Source organism: Dendropsophus ebraccatus, chromosome 1 (assembly GCF_027789765.1).
Source record: "Dendropsophus ebraccatus isolate aDenEbr1 chromosome 1, aDenEbr1.pat, whole genome shotgun sequence".
Taxonomy (NCBI): domain Eukaryota; kingdom Metazoa; phylum Chordata; class Amphibia; order Anura; family Hylidae; genus Dendropsophus; species Dendropsophus ebraccatus.
In genome coordinates, this window is record NC_091454.1 from 24570935 (window position 1) to 24582507 (window position 11573).

An 11573-nucleotide genomic window follows, 5' to 3' on the forward strand; every position below is an offset into this window, starting at 1 on the left:
ATTGGCCAGAAATCTCAATTGTTACCTTTGTAGATAGGTTTGGGTCAATACTGCATCTCTACATGCTGTATGTACTATCTCATAGAAGCTTTAGCTGTATGTATGAAAGTATACAACTCTAGGGACCATGGGCAGCAATTGGTTTATTGTCTTTATCCCTGGTCATTTAGGGTACATAAAGAGTTAATGAGACAATGAATGGGTTATTGATACCTCCTCTGGGGATGTAGTGCAGTGAAAAGATCTAAGGGTCCTATTACACAAGCCAACAATTGCCCAAAATTGCCTAAAATCGGTGGGCACCCACCGCGTAATGATATATGTAATAGCGATGCGCAGCCAATGGCCGACAATTGCCCAAACACCTGTTACCTTACCTCTCCCAGCTCCCGGTCTTCTCTACTTTGCTCCGAGAATTCCCGGTCCTAGGACAGGCTGCTCAGACTCTGCAGCCACCGGGACTGGAAAGCTGTGGAGCACAGGAGAGAAGACCGGGAGGGGGGAGAGGTAAGATATCAGGTGTTAGGGCAATTGTCGGCCAAGCATCGCTATTACACATAGCAATGTGTGGTGGGCGTCCGCCGATTTTAGGTCCAAACCTAATCCAACGATCACATGATCGTTTCATCTGCTGATTGTTGTCTCTATTAGACGGAGTGATAATTGTCTGAATCGCTCCGTGTAATAGGGCCTTAAGTCTGCATCCCTGGTGGCCTCAGGCAGAGAAGGGGCTAATGTCAAAATACCTGGTGGTCTAGAGGTTATTGTAGTCTCTGGTGGTCTAGGACAGAAAAAGGGATAGCTTCCAAATTCCTTGTGGTCTACAGAAGTGTAAGGGGTTAATATTCCATACAGTGGAGAGGGAAGGATGGCACTCAATGGATCGGTTTCGCTCAAGGTGGAATAGTCCAGACATATGTAGAGAAGAGCTCGGCACTCACCAATAAGTTTTGTTCGTTCATTTAGTGCTGAATGCATCAATATTATAATCTGTTCACTTTTCGACCAGACATGGCCTTCGTCGGCTTAGACATCGAGCCAATGAAAGCCATGTCTGGCCAAAACCCATACAGATTGTAATATTGATGCATTCTGCACTGAATAAATGAGCAGAACTTATTGGTGAGTGCCGGGCTCTTCTCTAAATGTTTCATTGTGTCTCACCCTGGTGATAATAGGGGAGCTGAACACTGATTGTTCAACTTCCTGTCTCCTCCCTGCACTGAGCATAGAGCTCAGGGGAATGGAGAGGATAAAGATGATGGAGTAGCTACAAATGCACATCCACATAGTTTCTTTAAAGGAGCAGAGCCTTCTGTACTCTGAGAGCTCATGGAATATTCACAGGCGCAGGAGTTTTTTAAGGGAATGTACAATCAGGCCCGGGCTGAAGCACTGGAGGCAGGCAGACCCACCCCCAGTGGGAGGAAACCCCCGCCCCTCTATAATGCGGCTCTATTGATTCTAATGGAGCCACGTCATAGAGGGCGGGGGTTTTCTTCACTGGGGGTGGGTTGGCCGGCTTCAGCCCAGGCCTGATGGTACATTCCCTTTAAAGGGCACTGGCCATGCTATTACATACAAAACTTGTAGTGCATGACAGGGTTGTATTTGCCATTAGGCACTTGTGGTCCTGTGCCTAGGGCAGCCGTGTTTAGGGAGGCAGCACTTCAGCAAAGCGATGTAACATTTACCTGCTTATTATGTTGTGGACTTCAGATTGATTTCACTATTTAAAACCTGAATCTGCAATAAAATTTGCCCATAACAATTTCACAAATTAAAATCAGGGTGTATTTAATCCAAGTGCCTAGAGTAAATATAGCCCTGGTATATAATAGGAACTTAGGGTACTATTACACCAAGCAATTTTCCGACGACTAACGATTAACGATCTAAATGACCGCTAAGGCAAACGACCCGAAATCGTTCGCCCAAGTGCACGAAACGATGATCGTTATTTATGATTGTTCTTGCGGTCGTTTAGTCGTCGCTATTACGTACGTTTCAGCTGTGAATTCTTATTCCACCGAACGATGTGCGAACGATCAAACGATAAAAATAGGTCCGGATCCTATTAAACGATCAACGATTTCTCGTTGGTCGTTTAATCGTTTGCCTGCTATTATACGAAATGATTATCGTTCAAATCCGAACGATTTAATGATTTTTCGAACGATAATCGTTCCGTGTAATACCACCCTTAGTTTTATACCAGCTACAAGGCCCCAGGTAGAACACTGCAGTCCAGCATAAACACTTTTCTCAGACACTACAGTCCAGTCCCCTATTCACTCAATATCCATGACTCTGATCTCCTTCATGGCTCCATTATCCTCTAGTCCCCAGCATGGCTCTACTCTCCTCCTCAGTCCCTTACTTGGCTCCATTCTCTTTCTCAGTCCCCAGCATAGTTCCACTCTCCTTTTCAGACCACAGCATACTTCCACTTGCCTTCTTGGTCTCCAGCATGGTACCACCTTCTCTCCCCCCCAAAAAATGGCCCCTTCCTCTACAAGTTCTGGCAGACAGTCCTGCAGCTTATGGCACAGGCTGGACTCTTTACACTCTTTACAAAGGATGCTGGTTGAACTCAGAGAAATCAACCAGAACACCGCAGAGACACCATCACGTGTCTCAACGTCAGTGTATTCTAGAACATTGCCCCCTGGGAAATCAAATATGCAAAACACTGCAGGGACACCATCACGTGTCTCGACGTCATTAAACTAGCCAGACCTTCCCTCCGGGAAGAAACAACCAAGCCAAGGAATGTCCCCAGTCAAGGAAACCACCCAAGCAAGGTATCCATCCACAGACAGCTGTTTCGGGGTATTTGCCCTTAATCAGTGTGGAGTAGGATTCTGGCTAGTGGGAGCAATTGCCTAGTAAAGTAGTGATTGTGTCTCTGCGGTGTTTTCATTGAACTCCCTGAGGTCAACCAGCGTCTTTTTGCATGCACTTACTAGTCATTGCTCCCACTAGCCAGAATCCTACTCCACACTGATGAGGGGCAAATACCCCGAAAAAGCTGTCTGTGGATGGATACCTTGCTTGGGTGGTTTCCTTGATCGGAGACATTCCTTGGCTTGGTTAGTTCTTTCCCAGAGGAAGGTCTGGCTAGTTTACCGATGTCGAGACACGTTATGGTGTCTCTGCAGTGTTTTTTTGCATATTGGACTCTTTACACTGGAGATTAGTCGCTGCGCGTTACTCTCGTTATGCATTTGTTGCATCGGTGCTGTGCCGTAAGAAGAGATTTAAAGCTTAGCAGTTTCCTCGTGACATACTGTATGTGGTTTTCATGGTGGTCCTCTCAAAGAGGTGGTCTTTTGGTAGGTTTCATTGTATATAGGAATGCCAGTATGTATATTTGCATACATATACATATTTATTATACATGTTGAAGAACAGAAGAATAATCTCTGAAGCACTCAAAACTCTATTCCCTCCAAAGTGTCCACCATTATTGACATCATTCAGTCTGAGGCATGTAACAGATCACTTAGGAATACAAAATCAATGGACATTCGACAATGTCCGTAACAGCAATTACCCATTAACTATGTAAACATTAATTACAGTACAGTAAGGAATGGAGGCAATTTAGGATGAAGACCACTTATTGAATCAATAAAATGGGACATAGACATGGGCAAAGAATAAACAATAAAAGAAAAGGAGGCTACCAAGATTAAAAAATATGGGGGAGCAAGGAGGCATTGCAACAGATCAGGAGATCAGGAAAGCCTCTTTGACACTTTGCACTAGAGAGTGAAGGCAGTTTTCTATGTTCTGGAAGCACAGATGGATTTATGAAAGGTACAATGTGTCTCCTTCTCCTGACAGCCATCTAGCAGTGTCAGCAGTTTTGAATTGTAACTGACAGGTTCTATTTAATGATGCCCAAACCACAGATCATTGGGGAAGTCCCCTGTAGCGTCTACCTGCCCCTCTGGCCTTAAATGAAAGATCTATTCTTGATTCCGCAGCAGTTTACAATTCTCGGTGTACATATATAGACAAAATCAAGCATTACACAGAGAGAGATGTAACTATTAGGTTAAACATGAGGGGTTTTCAAGAGCTTACAGTCTAAGTATAGGAAGAGCTCTATCAATCAAGGCTACAGGGGCAACGGGAAGCCAACGCAAAGTTCTCCAATGACACATGGTTTGGGCAGTATGACAGATGATCTTTAAGTGCTGTCAATTGTGGATCAGACTGAGTATACTCAGTATACAGTATTTTCAAAAAAGGAATTAATGATCCGCAAATTTTTATGCGCAATAATTTATCCATAGTGTGCTCCGTATTTTGTGGATCTGCAACTTAAAGGTGTAGTTCTAAAAAAAAAGAAAAAATGGGAAGGCAAAAATTAGCCTGATGTTGTCACAAAAATGCAGATCCGTGATTGCAGATGGTCTTGAGGATGGTTTTACGGGTTGCAATGCACTATCCGCAAACTTTTCACTTTTCCATAGACTTCTATTGGAGCGTCCATAAAGCAATTGTGGATCGCATTACAACCGGTCCTATTTTTTTGTGAATAAATCCATAGAAATGAATGAGTTGCAAAATGCTGATGAAAAATACTTACTCGTTACCGAGGCCTGAAGGGCGTTTTAGAGGCAGCTAGGAGTAGTAGTTGTGTGGACCTGTCAAAATATTTGGGTTCGGCAACGTTCTCCGAACATGAACACTCAACATTTTATCCCCTGCAGCTGCAGAAGTTGGATGCCATCCTAGGGAGTCTAAGCATGGATACACAAGCCATACAAATCATTCTTGAGGCCCGGCCACTTGATTATTTATGCCATGTAAAGGCACGGTAAACAAGCCCAGATCCCACTAATCTGCACTCTTGTGGCCGCCAACAAGCAAAAAGCATAACATGTAAAAAGAGCCCTTAGCCTAAAAATTGCTTAAAACTTAATCCGTCTCTTGGATGTTCTAGAAAAACAATTTGAATTTTGACATGTGAAAAACCAGTTTATCCTCCTAAAAGGGGCCATCACCATTAGGGAATCTCACCACCATGAATGGGTGGGCTCGGTCTGTAACAGTGTTGAAGTAAACCGTACATGTCAGAGTAACATCCACATGAATGCCAGGACCCAAGGTTCCCAAGACAATCACACTAGCTCTGACAGCTTGCCTTCTTCCCATAGTTAATCCAAGTTATTAACGTGCAGGCACTCAGCTCCCACTAGCCAGAATCGTACTCCACACTGATGAGGGGCAAATACCCCAAAACAGCTGTCTGTGGATGGATACTTTGCTTGGGTGGTTTCCTTGACTGGAGACATTCTTTGGCTTGATTGTTCCTTCCTAGAGGAGGGTCTGGCTAGTTCACTGATGTTGAGACATGTGATAGTGTCTCTGCAGTGTTTTTTGCATATCTGATTTCCCAGGGGGCAATGTCCTAGAATACACTGATGTCAAGACATGATGGTGTTTCTGCGGTGTTTTGGTTAATCTCCCTGAGGTCAACCAGCATCCTTTTGCATGCGTTTACTAGGCATTGCGCCTACTTCACACTGATGGGGGGCAAATACCCCGAAACAGCTGTCTGTGGATGGATACCTTGCTTGGGTGGTTTCCTTGACTGGAGACATTCCTTGGCTTGGTTGTTCCTTCCAGGAGGAAGCTCTTGCTAGCTCACTGATGTTGAGACATGTGATGGTGTCTCTGCAGTGTTTTTTTGCTCTATGTACTAACACCGGCTGTAATATTTTCAACAAGTTGTTTTCCAATGGGTCTTCTTTTTGACCAGACATAATAGCCGTCACCAACTGTCCTTCCCTGGTGCACTACGACATAGCAGGGACATCCCACAGGACCTAATGTGTTGGAGATGCTCTGACCCAGCCATCTACATTTGGCCATAGTCACAGTCACTTAGATGCTTATACTTGTCCATTTTTCCTACTTTCAACAAATATATAAAGACGTCACTCTCCCCCATTGTCTTCCCAGCATGCTTTTGGATGGACCAATCATGAGATCAGTAAGAAGGGTGGTTTACGATGCTTGAAGGAAATTATCCTATGGAACTGCACAAAGTTACATTTAGTTATGTTTATTGGGCAACTGGAAAATATATTTGGCTCCTAAATGTTTCAATTTAGGAACCGTTGGTGTCGGAGTAAATGTTATGGTCACTGGTACCATAACAAGGGGTTGCTGGAGGATTTGGCATATATGTGCATTACAATAATAACCTATTTATTTCAATAGATACTACGCAATACTTCGGTTCCACCGTGGGGGCACTGCAGGTAAATTACACACTTACAGTACTGCTAAACTTATAATATAATATATATATATATATATATATATATATATATATATATATATGTACATATTATATACACACACACACGTCTAGAACCCCATGTCTCTTGCCAGACGATATAAAGCAATAAAAGTAAAAGTAATAAATACTATTGTCTCCGCAGACTTGCAGCCAGTCATTCTATTCACTTATTAGGTTCGACTTCTAATTACTTATACTTGGCCTTTATTTGGTGTGGATCGGCGGTGATCCTGATATAATGCAATATACACTTAATCTTGAAATCCAATTGACAAGGTGACATTGTTAAAGGTCTTTGATCAATACTCTCTGCCTTTAAAATACTTGGCAAGGTGATAGAAAAAGCAAAAGGCAGCAGAGTGCAAAACCAGAACATTCAGATCTTTTATTTAGTAAAACGTCAATACAGAGAACTCCGAATTACAGAGACTATATCGGTACATGGCAAAGATCTGACACTATACACACCTAAAAGTATACAGAACATGTATACATGTGATACAATCAGCGTGTAAAAGAAGGGACACGCCCCCGAGGAGCCGACAAATTGCTAAATGTCTCTGCTAACATGTCTGTTTTAGTAAATACTAGAACTATCTGGGGCATCCTTTCTTAGTACTCTGCATTGAGCTGTTCCTCTGTTATTTCTCCTGAAAATGTATGATTAAAACCTTACACCTCGACAGGGTCAGACACCATCAGCGCTTATCAAACAGGTGTGCAGGGATATACCCAACAGTCAAAGGATATGGTTACACCTAGTTGACAATTTGTTTATACATTACCAGGAGGAACAACAGAGGAAAAATACAACAAAATTCTAAAAGAAAAAAAAAAAAAAAGAATATATATATATATATATATATATATATATATATATAAATATATAAATAAATAAATATACTTACCTACATACTGTCCACCTACTTTGGACCACCCTGTATATATATATATATATATATATATATATATATATATATATATATATATATATATTGTTATTTAGCACATGTAAGCAATATCAATAATAGAACTGAACCCCAGCAAGTTTAGTACACTGAAAAAAAACAAAAACGATACAACAATCTGTAGTCAGCCATTTTCTTAATCTATACAATTGATTTTGTTTATATAACCTACTAATTTCCAACTCCCCCTCCCTTTCGAGGTACAGGAGTTAATCTCCTAGTATCTGAACTACACATATAATCCCTTTAATATCTCATTACTGCTGCCTGAATATACGGATGTACAGTCATATGGAGGCTTTATACACAGGGGGCCCGCACTATAGGTTACATACATTGGCCGATTGCTCTAAGCAATTCTTTATCATAGGGAATGATGAGGTATATAAATCTAATAGGGAAGGGTACATAATATTAGGTGCTACCATGTCATTTCGAAACGCATTGTTTGAGCATTACGTCAGCTAAGGCTCTGTTCACATTTGCATTGGGGGCCGATATATGATATGATATTTAGTTTTAATAAAGAATAGCACTGTAAGAATGAGGAACATGGCAGTAAAACCCAAGAAACCCCATAAGAAGTCAATGGGATCTGTCAGCTGCCACATGTGCCCAGTGGTGGACTGGCCCACCAAAGGACCCTTAGGTGGGCCCCCAGCTTCAGAACCTGCACAAGCACTGACTGACATGTCGTTTCTCACTGGTTCTTCATTGGTGGAGGATCATTTCCTCCGTTGGGCCCCAGATACCCCATTCCAACACTGCATGTTTTATGACTGTACATCAATTGACATTGACAAGCAAAATGGCAAACTGCTATAGTTCCTGGCCCTAAAATTGTTTTTCTCTTGACTATATAACTTCTCTATGGTAGATCTTTGCTAACAAAGCAGTTCCTTGGGGGGGGGGGGGGGGGGGAGTCAAAGTTGGATATCGCCTAGAAAGTCCTGGAAAACATGGATACAGCTATAAGCTGGGTTCACACTATGTATATTTCAGGCTGTATTTGGTCCTCATGTCAGGTCCTCATAGCAACCAAAACCAGGAGTGGATTGAAAACACAGAAAGGATCTGTTCACACAATGTTGAAATTGAGTGGATGGCCGCCATATAACAGTAAATAACGGCCATTATTTCAATACCACAGCCGTTGTTTTAAAATAACAGCAAATATTTACCATTATATGACGGCCATCCACTCAATTACAACATTATGTGATCAGAGCCTTTCTGTGTTTTCAATCCACTCCTGGTTTTGGTTGCTATACAGCCTCACAAATACAGCCTCAAATATACATAGTGTGAACCCAGCCATAGGCTGTATCCATGTTTTCCTGGTAGACCAAGGGTGGCATTTAACTTCTCCAGCTGCCGGGAGTCAAATGCCAAGCTTTAAGAGAAACCCGAACAGTTCAGTAAGCCTGCTTAACAGTAGTTAAAACCAATATCAGTACAGAAATAATCAAATAAAGTAGATGTCTTAAAGGGGTACTCCAGGCCAGGGGTATTTTCCGTGTATGGCCGGGGAGAGGTTGGATATTGAAGGGGCCAGTCACTTACCTCACCGGTTCCAGCACCGGGTCCCAGATCGCGCCGCTCCGTTCTGACATCTCAAGGCAGCAAGGCTGGACCCCGCTACGACCACTGAATGGCTGAGCTGCCTTGAGACGTCACGTCTCAAGCCGCAGCTCAGACCAGGAAGCGGCAGCGGGACGAGAGGTCGGAACCGGGGAGGTAAGTGACCGGGGGGCGTCTATATCCAACCCCTCCCCAGCCACACACGGAAAATACACCTGGCCCAGAGTACCCCCTTAACTTTCCGAGTCTCTATGCATATAACGGTACTACATCTCTGTGCAGCAGGAGAATATCAAACACCAAAAACAGGATGTACCACCACCCTATGGGCCCCGTAATGACTTTCCTAGAGTAAGCATTCCTGATGTACCATGTGTATAAGTAATTTCCAAGCCTTCATATATCCCCCTATGGGTTGCTGACTTGTTAGTAGTAAACACCAGTGTCCGTTTAAGGATTTGGCAGGTAAGAAACATACATACATAAATACATAAGCAGGCTCCAATAAAGCACATGCTGAGAAAGCAGATGTGGAGTGTTCAGCAGCTTGTGCCCTCCGCTATGGCTCAGGCCGCACTTTCCATTGTGAGCTATGGTAAATTGGGATGCAGGCACACTTAGATGGGCCCGCATCCCAATTCAACAGAAATGAAGTTCATCCGTCCGATGCTGCAGGCATCTAAGCCAATCCTTGGCTCTCTATCGACAAATCTCATCATGCTCTCCATCGTCCATGTGGAGATGGTTGTTACAAACCACTGCCTGTATGACCATCAAGCCTTCTTGTAGCCTCTGTAAACTTTAACCTATACTTTTTACATTATCCCATCCACATTTTCATACCGATATAGCACTGTATTGGCCTCTGTTAGCTAGTGGAGCCCTGTATACACACTACCTCTATACACTGTGAGCTCTTCTGGCTTAGGCTCTTATAGTATGTAACCACCACCCTACAAATATTCAATTACTTTAGCATTCAAGGGCTCCTTTAGCTGAAGTATAGTTACAATTTTTCTTGTTTTCCCAGAATAATTCTTCCACGTCTTCATCTTACCACTTAATTGTATAACGTATCCTGCACCGGCTTTAGAAACAATCAAAATGTAGATGACATTGTAGAATGACTCATCACAAGCCATGCAGATACGGCCTCGCCACATGTCAAGGGGCTCGGGCACAAAATTAAAGGCCATCACCATCTTCACAAACAGTAGCTGAAGTATAGTCACACTTCCTGGAATAATTTTTGCATGACTACGTCTGACCACTTCACGGTATAATGTATTCCACAGCAGCTTTAGAAACAATCAAAATATAGATTATGTTCTAGAATGATGTATACAAATATGGCATCACCAGACGTCAGGGGGCTCTGGCCAAAAATTAAAGGCTTAGTCCCTCTTCATAATTGTTTTGTTCCCTTAATGCCTATGAAATTAAAACAAAAGCGACTCTGCAATAGACCTCAATTAAAACTTTCTTTTGCAGACTATGCATCTCCATGGCAACAGACAACAAACTCTGTAGTCAGATCCCAAAGTCATATTTTCTTCTCTCTCTCTCTCTCTCCTCTACTTATAGCTATCTTATCAAACTCATATAACAAAAAAGGAGAGGACTGCACGACTGAAGAACAACACTACATGACACTCATTTTTTTTCTGTTACAAATCATACACATATGCTATGTTCACACTAAGTTTAAAAAACTGAAAAAGACGTCCGTTTTTTGCCACGATTTAATGGACTTCAATGCAATGCCTTGAAGTCAATGGAATGATGAATGTCCAACGCACACAGTGAATTAAATAACGTACGCTGTCTGCGCGAATGACAAAATAATGATTATGACAATTATTTCCGGACGTCTTTTGCAAACACCGGACGTTATTTTTTAGTTGTTCACAGTTTTTCTTTTTTCACCGTCCTATCACTGTTTTTCCTATTAAATTCAATGGACTTTTCAATTAAAAGATACACCCAAAGGCCAATGAGTCCATCTAAACTAGAATAATCTACCAACAGCCGTCATTGCACGGGCGGCCATGCAGCGAAGTGATGGACGTTGTTTTTTCTTTTCAAAAATGGAAAGGAAAAATCATGGTGGGAACTTAGCCATAATCTGTGTAGAAGCTGTAATAGCTAAATGAAAGTAAATTTTTAATCAAGACCTATTACAAAGTGGCTTTAGTTTTAAATTATAATGTATAAAAAAATTGCAAAAGGTGGACACAGCCTTCAAATGAGATAAATGAATAAGACCGATGTCATAATGTACAACTCGCTGCCAAACAAGGGTTTGGATTTCTCCACCATCTATAGTTACAGCTACAGGACATCTGGAAAAAGAAAAAGATATATATATATATATATATATATATATATTTTATATATATTTTATATATATATAAAAACATAAAATATATACACCATTTGGGCACACACCAAGTGACTAGGGGTATGAAATACAGAACCATAAATTGTAGTGCCATGCGGTCCTAACATACAGGCCCCATGCAACACTCTAATGTTACTGCGACATCATCACCGCATCACAGCCCTGGAGCACAATCACATTGCTGTAATATTAAGTTTAAAGTCGGAAAAGTGCACCAATTTTTGTTAAATACATGGACATGCTCTTACATTCATGTAAAGTATCATTTTTAACTTTAAAACATAAAAAAACTAAACAGGAA